Source organism: Anomalospiza imberbis, chromosome 3, assembly GCF_031753505.1.
Source record: "Anomalospiza imberbis isolate Cuckoo-Finch-1a 21T00152 chromosome 3, ASM3175350v1, whole genome shotgun sequence".
Lineage (NCBI taxonomy): Eukaryota > Metazoa > Chordata > Aves > Passeriformes > Viduidae > Anomalospiza > Anomalospiza imberbis.
Window position 1 is genome coordinate 44,148,039 of NC_089683.1, and position 12,552 is coordinate 44,160,590.

The 12,552-nt window shown below is 41.1% G+C and overlaps 2 long non-coding RNA genes across 2 annotated transcripts; one reads left to right on the plus strand and one right to left on the minus strand.

Annotated features, from left to right (window-relative positions):
- Nucleotides 1–731: 731 nt before the first annotated feature.
- On the minus strand, nt 732–3,105 carry LOC137469891 (uncharacterized). The gene is made up of 3 exons (XR_010996760.1): nt 2,172–3,105; nt 1,423–1,573; nt 732–1,015 (listed from the first exon to the last, which is right to left on the minus strand). It is a non-coding gene; the product is annotated as an uncharacterized lncRNA (long non-coding RNA).
- A 349-nt stretch (nt 3,106–3,454) lies between these two features.
- Nucleotides 3,455–4,697, plus strand: LOC137469892 (uncharacterized). Its single transcript, XR_010996761.1, has 2 exons — nt 3,455–4,404; nt 4,486–4,697. It is a non-coding gene; the product is annotated as an uncharacterized lncRNA (long non-coding RNA).
- The last annotated feature ends 7,855 nt before the right edge of the window (nt 4,698–12,552 follow it).

Here is a 12,552-nt window from a genome sequence, read left to right on the forward strand (position 1 = left end):
ACCTGCATGAGATGAGGCTCAGGTTTGGGCACTCCATAAGGAATAGGGATGGTGAAACACATCCTGGGGCACTGGCATTTTAGCTGTCAGAGAGCCAAAGGCCCTTGAGGGAGCAACATTTCTCTCGGAGGGAAATGGGTCTGTGGCGTTCCTGTCCCTCTGGGCTTGGGTGGCACAGAGCCTCTCTGTGCATCTTTTGGGAGAGGGAATGAAGCGCTCAGGCTGGACTGTCACTGGTGGGAGATGGCTGCTCTCTCACCAGGCAGTAACACCAGACCTCCTCTCCCCGCCTCCTGCAGCTGGGTTCATGCCTGAGTTTCTGCCTTCTCCACGTGAGAGAAGGGCAAGAGGAAAGGAGCAATCAGCTCTGTAAGATTTTGGGCCCACAAGCAATTGACTCATGTCATCCATTCCTTTGATGTACTGGGGCTGTTTGTGGAGGCAGATGATCACAGCTCAGCCCTGGACAAACTGATTGTTTCAATCAAAGATTTAAATGAGTGCCACATGCAAATACAAGGAAATAAATCTGAGCTGCAGAGCAGGCTCCATCCTCCTGGGACCCCCTAAGCACCTGGTGACATGGAGGTGCTGCAAGGCTCTCCAGCCATTGGGGATAATTCCTTCTTCAGCTCAGCCCATGCTTCTGACCTTTTAAGAAAATTAGGAGCCCAGGGCTTATGTTTTAAAGCAAATTTTACAAGTTCCATTGTCAGCTTGGGGCCTCTCTTCTGCAGGATGTTGTCAGAATAGAGTTACAGACCCATCCTGCGGCCAAGTGGCACAGGGGCAGCTCTCAGGTGCTCCCTGCTTGGTGTGCAGGTGGGTTTCAAACTCACTGTAAGGAATTCCTACCTGTCTCGTGCTGGGTGCCTGAGGGTCTGGATCACACCTCAAGCAGGATCTTGACTCCAGTCTTGTAGGTCTCAGTTCCTCATGGGTAGTTTTCTCAGAGTCTACAGCAGTGAGAGTCATGAAAACAAGGGACAATAATACAGTCCTTAGAGTAAGACATCTGTGGAAGTCCCATGAGACAGCTTGGTTGTGAGGAGAGGAAATGCCACTTGTACATCCAGAACTCTTGTTAACTTACAAACAGCAGTGTAATAAAGTGTTCACTCATTTCGTGTGACCGCACAGCCCAGAACTGCAGATATTGCTGTTCAGTTCTAAGAGAAGCCTGATGGTACTTGCATGCAATTGCTTTTCATGTCCTTCCTATCAAACCGAAGTATTTGATATCTATTTGAATGTCATGACAGAGTCCAAGTAGCAAATTGAAGGTCAAGAACAATTGAAAAGAGGTTGCTTCTTTGTCCAAATGTAGGCAACTCTGCCTGGTAGGAGCTTGTCTTTTGTGCTTCCAGTAACTTAAATGGGCTTGAGAACTATCTGTACTGCTACGAAGTTGCTACTCCTCACCTGAGCTGTCCAGAGATGATTCATCTTTTAAAGCATGTTTTTGTATTTGTGATATCCAAAGAAAAGTTGCAAGCTAATTTGGGTAGAAAGTTTTGCACTGCTTTTAGGAATGTGAAGCTAAGTTTTTTAATCCTGGTCTGGCCTTTGTAAACTCGGCGAAAGCAAAAACACACATGGCAAGAATAGCATCATACAAATCCCATTTTAGTTGATTCCAGTATTTATCAAACATCATGCCTTCACTCCGTAATAAATATCAAGGACCAGAAGCATAAGAATAGGTGGAGATAGAGGAAAATATGCAGGAGGCTTCAGATATGCATACATGAAAACATGTAAATTTTAATGTAATCATGTAATATAAAGGACATTACTGATTTCATGTGAAGGGGAATTGGGTTCTGAATTTAAGCAAGCTGTTCTTGTTCAGGTCTCAGACTTTGGAACCATCCAATTACATCAGGTTCAGGCTTGTGCTTGAGTGCTTTTCTACCTTTTACTGCTCAATAAAACACTTTGGAGATGTGAACAGGCTATGGTGTGAATGTAGATATGCCTTTCTGAGTCAGCAGATAGCCTAAAACAATCATTCCAGAGCTGCAGCTCTTTCCCTCCATCTCTAGGAGCTATTCACTAAAATTTTTACTGTCTTGAGAGGCTGCTGACACAATCTACCCTGGGAACACTGTGCAGGAGAGAGGAAGAAAGACAATACTGTGTCCGTCCTTCCTAAGCAAGTAGAGCCTTACCTTCTGCTGGCCAGGCAAGGGATGCTGCCAGACTAGCATTTTTAAGAGGAAAGACAATTATGCTGAAACTTCTGCCAAAGGAGAAGTATCCTACACCACAGCTTCTGTTTCTCAAACAAAACCCCCAGCCACTATCACACCATCTTGTTGAAGTCCTGGTGTGCTGTTCCATGTCCTGTTGCTAAACACAGCTCTCTGGGACAGATAACAACAAACAAACATTTGTGAAATCACAGTCAGAACTGTAAGTTCATCCTTGCTGTGCCACTTGTGTAAGACTTCCAGCCAGCATCATGTTTTGCCCCAGTACAGGGTTCTGCCCATCTTGAGGAGCCCACAGGGCTGAGGCCTACTTATGACAATAACATTTGGCAAATTAATGTTCCACAGTTTCTCCAGCACCTCTGCTCACAGTGTGGCAATTTCACAACAGTGTGCATGTAAATAAACATCAGAGCTGATCTGAGCTGTCTGAGCAAACCTCTAGCCAGAAACACCACACTTTATTGGAGGAAGCCACTTAGGCTGTCATGCTAATGATATGAAAACAAACACAGCATTGTGAGGCTTAATATTGGGGAACACTTGCCTTTACTTTGCTGAGCATGTGTGCGTCTCATATGAAAAAATAACAACTAATGGATTATTTCTAATGATATTTCTTTCTTATGTTTTCCTCTCACACTCCAGTTTTACCCTCCTCAGACTTGAAAGTTAATATTGAAACATTGGCATATTTTCATTTTTTTTACTTCACCTTCTCTGACTTCTCAGTGCATAACCCATCTTGTGCAGGGACTGTGTGTGTACAAACTTCATGCTCTTCAGAAATATCTTATGACAACAATATCAGCTCTGGCTCCTGAAGGAATGCATGGTCCTCATGGAGTGAGGCAAGGGGTACAAAATGCAAGTACTCTGCACAGAAGGGTGGCATAAGCAGCATGCTACTGCTAAGGTGACATGAAGCTGTGAATTTAAGTGAGACGCAACCTTATGAGTATGGTCTCAAGCCCCTTGGAGGGGCAACACAGATCCAAATGCTGCATGCATACACATGACTGAGCTTTAAAGCTATGCCAGCAGCAGAGGAGCTGCTCCATCTTCCTGATTTGCAAAAAGCTCTCTGACATGGAGATCCATATCCACAGCTCAAGTCTTGAGGAAAGATTAGTACCAGGCCTCATGCATGAATTCATGAATTCAGCATGTTAATATCCGACTTTTGAGATTCACAGTGGCTATGAGCTTGCAGTGTTGGTTGGAAGCAAAAGCAGATAGTAGCATGGGACTTCTCAGGATAATTGGTGTATGCATGAAGAGGGGGATTCACTGCATTCAACTGCAGATACTTGCAGTGCGGCAAGTTCACCGCAGACAGTGAAGAGTAAATAGATACTTCTGGGGCAAGGTTAATCTTGTTCTCACGTAGATATCTAAAATAGGTCAGATGAATCATCTCCTGTGAGTATTTCTTTCCGCTGACTTTAAAGAGAGCATGGCCTTAGATGTAGACCTCTGTATTACAAATGTCTAGAGTGAGGTGTAAAGAGTTCATCAGAAAAATATTCACTCCGGATGAATGTGCAGAAGCAGGCTCTAAATTTAAATGTCAATATTTAACGCATAGCAAAGAAATGTAAATATATATTCAGGTTTGAACTGTAGATATTAATAAATCTTGATTATAATCTCTAGAAGAACAAACACAGAAAATCAGCAGTGTGTTTCCTTATCCTAGGTCAATGTCCTTCCAGAGGTTTGCTACACTTTCCCACTGAGCAGCAAAGGAAGCAGAGGAAAGGGTTATAGCTGTGTGCCTCTCCAGGACTGTGGGTGTCAGTGGGAGCACACCTCTCTCTTGCCATGTGACAACCTCCGCTCCTCTGCCCAGGGCTCCCCCAGCTTACACCAAGGGCTGGATGTGTCACCAGCCACCAACATTCCACCTGCTGTGAGATGCCTCAGTATCACCAGGGCTAATGCCATCAAGTTGGTGGCTGCCTGTTGTGATATGACCATGACATCGACAGGGCAGATTCATCCCTGTGACATGGCAATTCCACCTTCCCAGCAAGAAGAAACAAAGCAGGCAAAACCCCAACAATTGATAATGCTGAGAGGGAAAGTAATGCAAATGCTGCAGTGATTCAAGATTAAAGAAGAATCAAAGCAGTGGGTCCTACCTGCTGCCCAATTTTAAATATTTGCGTGGTACTTGTTGCCTATATTTGTATGTTTGAAGGCTGAATTCTAGAAGAAAAGTGTTTGTCAAACTGACCAAAGGTAATAGTTCACACCGTTGTAATTAAAGGCATGTCCAGTACTAAACCCTGCACCCAGGAGTGGCTGACCGTGATGAGGAATAGCAACAAATAGCAAGACTCCTGTCTTTACCTGAAAGAGTCCAAGTTGCAAAGTGGATCTTGCTTACTTTGAGAGAGGCAACTGGAAGCCATCCTGCCTGAGGAAAGAAAACCAGAATTTCCTTCATTTTATTAAATGAAGGGAACTCAAAACTGTGAATCTCCAGGAGAGATAGAGTGTTAATCCTCCTAACTTTATCAGATCCTCCACTAGTTCCTCCTTGTTTGGACTTATGTCTGCCACCTCCTCGTTCCTTCCAGACACTGCCAATGCCTCTGAGTGGTATGACCACATTTTTCTGCTATGAAAATCCCAGAGCCTGGCTCCCAAGGGATCTTGCTATTGAAAATGCCGTGTTGGTCTTCTTGGGTTTGGGTTTCTTGTTGTTTGCCTCTGTGAGCTGTTTATTAAATAATCAAATAACAGCATAGTAAATAAATAATGTCTTGCTTCATAAGGGCTGAAATATGCAAGTAGTAAGTAAGCCTTCTTAGATTTTACAAAATTTTAATAAGTCAAAAGTAATACAAAATGTGTGGCGACTAACACTTGAGTGAAAAAACTTCGGGATAAACCACTGGAAATTGGAATGGTTTGCTTCCTGTTATGTACAAAATGGCTGCAAATGAGCTATTGAAGTCTCTCAAATGAATACAGATCTTTTTGTGTTTGTTTGTTTCCAGTTAGAGGTATCCAGTCACTCAAAAGACCATGTGCTATATAGCCTCTGCAGGGTTTGCTTTGTAGTACAGATAGTGCCTAACCACTACTTTCCTCTCTCTTGATCACTAACGAAAACAGACCATATAGAGATGAAAGTGTTCTAAATCGGTGTTCTGTGTCATTTCCCACTTACTTTGCACTTTTCTGACAGCTGAAAGGCTGCAATAAATTGAGTGCATGCACACCCACAGAGAATGACAGTACAACCATAACCTAGTATCTCAGGACATGCATTTTTTTCCCCAAGGAAGTATATTGAAAAATTATCAAAACAGGGGATATCTTGGTGTTTTCTACTGTGATTTTAACATTTTTGATCAATATAATTTCTTTGAGAACTGGGTTTTCTTGCTACTTTTAAAAAACCCAAGGACAACATTTTTAACTAAAGTAATTGAAAACAAATATGATACTATAACTAAATAAGAGTTCTATATTAGCACACATGAAAATAAAAATCAGGCATGTAATGCGAGAAGATATTCCTCCTCTTTTTCTCCTTTCCTTCTTTCTTTCTTTCTTTCTTTCTTTCTTTCTTTCTTTCTTTCTTTCTTTCTTTCTTTCTTTCTTTCTTTCTTTCTTTCTTTCTTTCTTTCTTTCTTTCTTTCTTTCTTCCTTCCTTCCTTCCTTCCTTCCTTCCTTCCTTCCTTCCTTCCTTCCTTCCTTCCTTCCTTCCTTCCTTCCTTCCTTCCTTCCTTCCTTCCTTCCTTCCTTCCTTCCTTCCTTCCTTCCTTCCTTCCTTCCTTCCTTCCTTCCTTCCTTCCTTCCTTCCTTCCTTCCTTCCTTCCTTCCTTCCTTCCTTCCTTCCTTCCTTCCTTCCTTCCTTCCTTCCTTCCTTCCTTCCTTCCTTCCTTCCTTCCTTCCTTCCTCCCTCCCTCCCTTCCTTCCTCCCTCCCTCCCTCCCTTCCTCCCTCCCTTCCTCCCTTCCTCCCTCCCTTCCTCCCTCCCTTCCTTCCTCCCTCCCTTCCTCCCTTCCTCCCTTCCTCCCTTCCTCCCTTCCTCCCTTCCTCCCTTTCCTTCCTCCCTCCCTTTCCTTCCTCCCTCCCTCCCTTCCTCCCTTTCCTTCCTTCCTTCTGTCCTGTCCTTTCTTCTACCCTCCTGTCCTCCTTCCTTCCCTTCCTGCTCCTCTTTCATTCTCCCATTCTTTCTGCTTTTTTTTTCCTCCTCCCCCTCTAATTTTGTTTTGTAGGTAGTTGGAGATCTGTTTTATTTTAAAACAATGAAGAAGGCAGAATCCCCTGAGGTAAATTCATTGAGTACTGGGAGGTCTTGGTAACACAATTGAACTGGCACCAAATCAATAAAAACAGAACAGAAGAAAAAACAATAATTAAAACATTCTGTCAAAAAAATGGAGCAGTAATTAAAAGATGCAAACTATTGTTTTGCTACACTAATTACATTTTAATTTTCAATAGCTTGCTGAATAGTATAAAAGCCCATGCCTATAAAATGTCCCAGTGACAGTGCTCTTTCTGCAACTAGCGTGATAACAGTGTTTATGTGCTGTAACAGAGTGGTATGTGCTTTCAACTCTGTGTGCGTGAAGCTAGCTTCCTTGTAAGATAGCATGACAACAGTTTCTTTTTTTTTTTCTGCTGTGGAAAATTATTACTCAACACACATACACTCACACACACTCGCAGACGTGTGCGCACATCTACACGCACACAAAACCAGGCTCAGTCCAAGGGAGACGCTGCTCAGGGCACTTCTATTGACCTCAGTGGGAATTCTGTGTGTGGCACAATAGCAGGCTGCTGGCCTGTGTGAATACTGTACTTAGGTTTAGACCATGTTGTTTCCTTCACATGGTATTGAAGGATGAAGAGAAAAACAAATTGAATTTTCCCATTAATATACACCATTTGCAAACCTTACACATGCAACTTTTTAGGCAGGGTCCTGAGGACTTTTCTCACAGAACAGCCCTTATAGATTTCACTGGTAGATACTCATACATAAAAGAAACATAATAAAGCCCATATTCTGTACAGTTATGAATCATAGTAGTCCTGAAAAAAATTACATAACTCATTTAGCTGCTTTTGAGAAATTTCCATAAGCAGATTTACGAAAAGCTCCAAATCAAGCATACATGTAAAGGAGTTTGTTATTGTTGTTTGCAGCAGCTCAACGCAAAGTCAAGATATCCAGATGACTTCTGACAAAATCTGGATCCATTAGCTACAATCTGTTTCTCCACAGCTGTAGTTTACACACTCTGCCTTTCATATCATCCTATTTGAATGATAGAGTTCTTCCAGAAACAACATCCCATGTGTTTAGGCATGCCCCAAAAACAATAGATCCCTTCCATCAAAGTGGGAGTGGTGGGGAAATAATTTCTCAGTAACTAATCCCTGGATTTCAGATGTATGAAATCAATGAAATGTCTCAGTCTATGAAAATGGTCAGCACTGCCAAACAACATTTCACAGCTGCATAACTTTTCTACATTACCAATTTAATTTGAAATTATTTCAAAATAATGTAAATATATTCTTTTATAATATGAAAAATAAAGACTGCACCAAATGATGGAATAAAAACAAAATCCTTCATAGCACTGCAGCCAGAAGCACAAATACAGAGGGCAATGTATTTTAAAGAGAAAACACTGAGCAAACATTATCTATGTTTTCACCAGTTTGCAGTTTCTTTCATATCCTCCTAAATAAACCTCTCAGTTATATGTACTCATTTCCATTCAACTGATAAGGATTAACAAGGTATAAAGCATCAGCCTATTGTCTGGAAATATTTTGAAGATGGAAGCTAACCAGGAGATTAGGACAGCTAGCTAGTCTCAACAGTACCATTTATGTTCAGTGGAAAACTGTAATTACATATTTTCACATACCAAAGTTGCAAAACCAAAACAGATACAAAGCCCAGAGCAAAATCTAGGAAAAAAATTTAAAAACTAAAATTACAATTATCTACTCTGAAAAAACTAGTCCCTTGGAAGGGGTTTTTACGATGATGCAAGAATAAATTGCTTCAATAATTATTTCGTGGACACAGAGTATTCCGCAAATCCCTATTATTACAATGCTAGTGAAATGTCCCGATTTACTGAAATTAAACAAAGACAGATATTTATTTAGAAGTCCTGTAACTGCTACAGCCAGTAAATGTATTTCATCACTGTGATTGCAAAAACAAGTACCTACCAGAGAAATGCAGTTCACAACAACACAGAACTGAATGGAAATAGAAATGTTGTTAATGTTACATTAATGCTCATGGCAGAAGTATTTGACTGAAGAAAAATAAACCAAAATAACTTACTGAGGTTGAGCCATGGATGATTCTCAAGTGACTAGTGAGCTGGGCAGACCCCATGCAGTAGCATTATCACCAGAACAGCTGCCAGGGCACAAGAAGGTGCTGAACAGCTCAGAAGAGGAAGGTGGGGTTGGTGTGGGATGCTAACAGCAGGACTGTGGCCCTGGGGTCACAGCAAGGGGGAAGGAAAGGATGTCCTTATGGCCCTTGGAAGGATGCAAAAGACTCAGGATGCCAGAGTCATGCTATCTCCTTTGCATCATCTGGATGGAGCCACCAGCATATCCTGCAAGTATTTTGCCTCTCTCACTCTACCAGTCTCTGGAAAGTCTGCCTATTGTAGATACAGCCTTTTTTCTTCATGTACAATACACACCTGTTCTAGGGGAGAATGTTGCAGTAGCACCAAAGCTGTAATTCTCTTACCACTCCGGTGTGCTGGGGTTGCTTCAGGATAGAAGGGAAAATAAGATATTTCCTCACAGCAGACACAGTATATGCAGTCAACTTTATATGGATAAGAGTGGAAATCATGCAATGGTTGGTATTTGTGGTAAAATGCTCACACTCCCAAGTCCCACTGTCTGTTCTGGGTAGGTCACTGGATCCACCCTTTCATTAATCTTTGGATACCCGTATCACTTCCTGAGAAGATAGGATCAAAAGCAACATCAAGGCACAAATCTGTATCTACATATTCCTGCTGCACTTGATTTTTTTGAGTATACAAAGGCTGTGGTTTCACAGCTTGGCAGTTATACAGTTATACAGTTGGTATAACCATTATAACTTGGCAAGCACCCTAGAGGTAGAGACAAGCTACTCTGTAGCTGTAACCTGGTCCCAGCCAAATTAACTTTTTTATATCACCAATAAGTCTGTGTCAGGTATTGTCTTCTCAGCTAGGATGGGAATGTCATGGGCAGCAGGAGAGGACAGATATGCTGATGAGCCAAGGTAGGGTCGTTCTCATGTTATATTGCGACTGAGCTGCTACAGTTGTGTGGTCAATGGTCCATGTGTTTTAAAATTAGATTTCTTTCAGATCCTCTGAGTGACTTTTTGAGTTGGAGATGATGATGTGACATAACCACAAACAGCTACTCACAGTGTGGTTTGGATTGTGTTGCCTCCTCCTGCAGATCTCTCTGTTAAAGGAGATGATCAAGGCATTTGTAAATACATTAATAAACTCAGACATTATTATTACACCTTAGAAGCATAGAAATGATAGCTCCCTGCCTTCATTTGGGTAGTTGCCTAATGCTAAAGCCATGAGTTGGGTTTTATACAGCAAGCACACAATTCTGTCAGTTCTGTAACAAATACTGGCTGATGGAATAAGCCTCTCCCTATTGGAAATCCAGTATTTTGAGTGGACAGCACAAAACTAATTAAGCTAGGTGCAAAGGCTAGCATGTATAGCTCTTTTTCTCTATTAAAAGATGCTCAAGAAAGGATTAGAATTCCCACACATTTTTAGTACCCTCCCTAAATATACCTGCCTTTTAATAATTTTTCACTTTTACCACACAGTCCTGTGGCAACTCAGTAGGCATTCTTTAAAGAAAAAGACAGTGTAGCATGTGTAAGGTTACACTACACTGCACATTTATTTTCCCACAGAGCCCAGAGGACTAATGAAATCCTCTCTTCAGTCTCTCTAGTAGTATTATTGTATATCTCTATAACATATGTCAGTCTGTACTCAGCAAAATTATTTCTTGACACATTTTCTGAAATGCCGTATACTTCAGGCAACGACCTACAGAGAAAGAGCAATCTCCCAAGATCCTTGTGATCCTAGCAAACAGCCTATGCCTAAGAAAATAAAAAACCTCGTACCCTTTGCCACTCTGGTAAGAAAGAAATCCCTCTCTATCTCCAAACAGTGAGAAACATCTACCAACCTGCTCTCCCAGTTACTACCAGCAGCAAGTCATTTATGCTGCAGTAAAGAATAAGCTTCCCTGTCCTATTCTCTAAGCTCCGAAATATATCCAGGCAATCTTTACACTGAGAAAAATGTTTTTATCCTTACCCTGTTGCCTGTAAACTCTGAAGTCTGTGATTTGAGCTTCATTATCAATGCAGAATCAAATGCTGAGTCTATCCCAGATAATTTTCATCCCTCTCTGGCTCATGATGGCAGAGTGGTGAACTCGGGGACTGATCAATTTAGGGATTGATGGACAGCAATACTGTCCATCAATACTGCTTTGTAGGACAGCAATACTAATGGCCTTGACTTGGCATGGAAATAAAATTAAATTGAGACATTTGGATTTTTCTTGCTTTGACAATTACAAAGCAAGTGGGAAGTGAAGAGTACTCTAATTTCTACCCGTATTTTTATCTTACCACATTTTTGAGGCTGTCCTGTAATTTATTGCAAGAGCAAAACTAACCATGAAGTCCAACATGGACTAGTAGTATCTAGCAGTGTCTAGATCTAGTAGTATCTAGATCATACAGTGGGCAGCTTCATAGGAAGTCAGTGCAGGCTAATTGGACAGGATTGAGAGAAGTGTAGCAAAAGACTAGCAAAAATTAACCTGCAGTACAAGGTCTATGTTCAGCACAGAAAATAGAAGGCAGAAGATCTGCCTGCTGATACATGAAGTAGTGCTCAAGTGTAGAGCTCAAATAACAGGTTTCAGTATTTGCAATGAAACTACTAGCTCAAATAAATATTAAAACCATTACAGGGGATAAATTCCACAACACAGTGGATAAATTCCTATTTAGTCAATACTTAGTTTATTTCAAAATGAGCATTTCAGATCCTGTTGTACTCCCCCCTTCCTCTGAATACACTGACAGTGGAAGTTGCTAATAAATACAGGCACTTAGGAAGAGGAATTGTGCCTTTGCTGAAGGGTATCTCTTTTCTCCATTATATAGTCAAGGGCATTAGAAGATGCCCCTTGAAATGACTGGTCTTTTGGCTTTATGAAGTGAACACAGTGTTCTCTGTTGAAGAATTTCTGGCCTGACCAGGAATAATAGAAATACTTAGAAGAGATTATGTTTTCTTTGAAAGCGTAAGGCACATTTCTTCTGAAGAAGAATTAAAATATTAATTTGGACTGTGGTTAACATTTATCACCTCTGTGGCAACAATAGCAGTATCCTCATTTTCAATTCTACAGCCTTACAATCAAAAGCTCATTAATAGTGAGTTAACATCTTTTGAGGCTTTCAAATGGCAGGACACGGCAAAAATAGGTGAGGTCACAGGCTTATAAAAAGGTGCAACACTGCCATGAAGAAAGTGCAGGCTGTCTGTTCTGCCAGCAGCCTGTGTCAATCCTCACAGCTTAACAATAACTAGCATTGAGGCTCATTTAACAAAAGAAAATGAACTCTGCACGGGGGATCCTCCTGTGGCATTCAGTGCCACTAATAACATTAGAGACACTCTATTATTTTATCTTCATCATTGGTGAAGTTGTAGCTGGTACATTCTCAGAGGCACCACTCTGCCAAGGTATAACTGACCCTGGGATCTACCATAGTACATCTAAGCAATGAATTTCTGCATTCCGTGTTCTCTGCAATGCTACACCAGAAACATACATAGCAGGTCACATTTAAATATATTTAAATGTAATTCCTGGTGCATTTATGAGTGTTCAAAGGTGCTGACTCCTGCTTTATGTACCAAGAAGGCATAGCAGAGGGAAAGGGCCCTTTTCCCTGTTTGGGATGTTTTAAATCTGTCCAAAAGAAAAAAAATCCCATCTTTTTTTTCAGACCATTTTCCAGGGTTTCTCTAGACACAAATTATTACTAAGATTTAGGTTAATATTGACTTTTCCAATAATTTTTTCCCATTAGAAAATGGAATGAAAACAGCAGGCAGTCTACAGGTAGCAATGACCTTTACTGACTACAACGTAAATCATACACAGAGAAGAAATAATGTGCTTTGTTTTTTGGTTTCTGTTACGAGTCCTGTCTTGCCTTCTTTTTTTTTTTTTTCCTTTTCTCTTTTTGG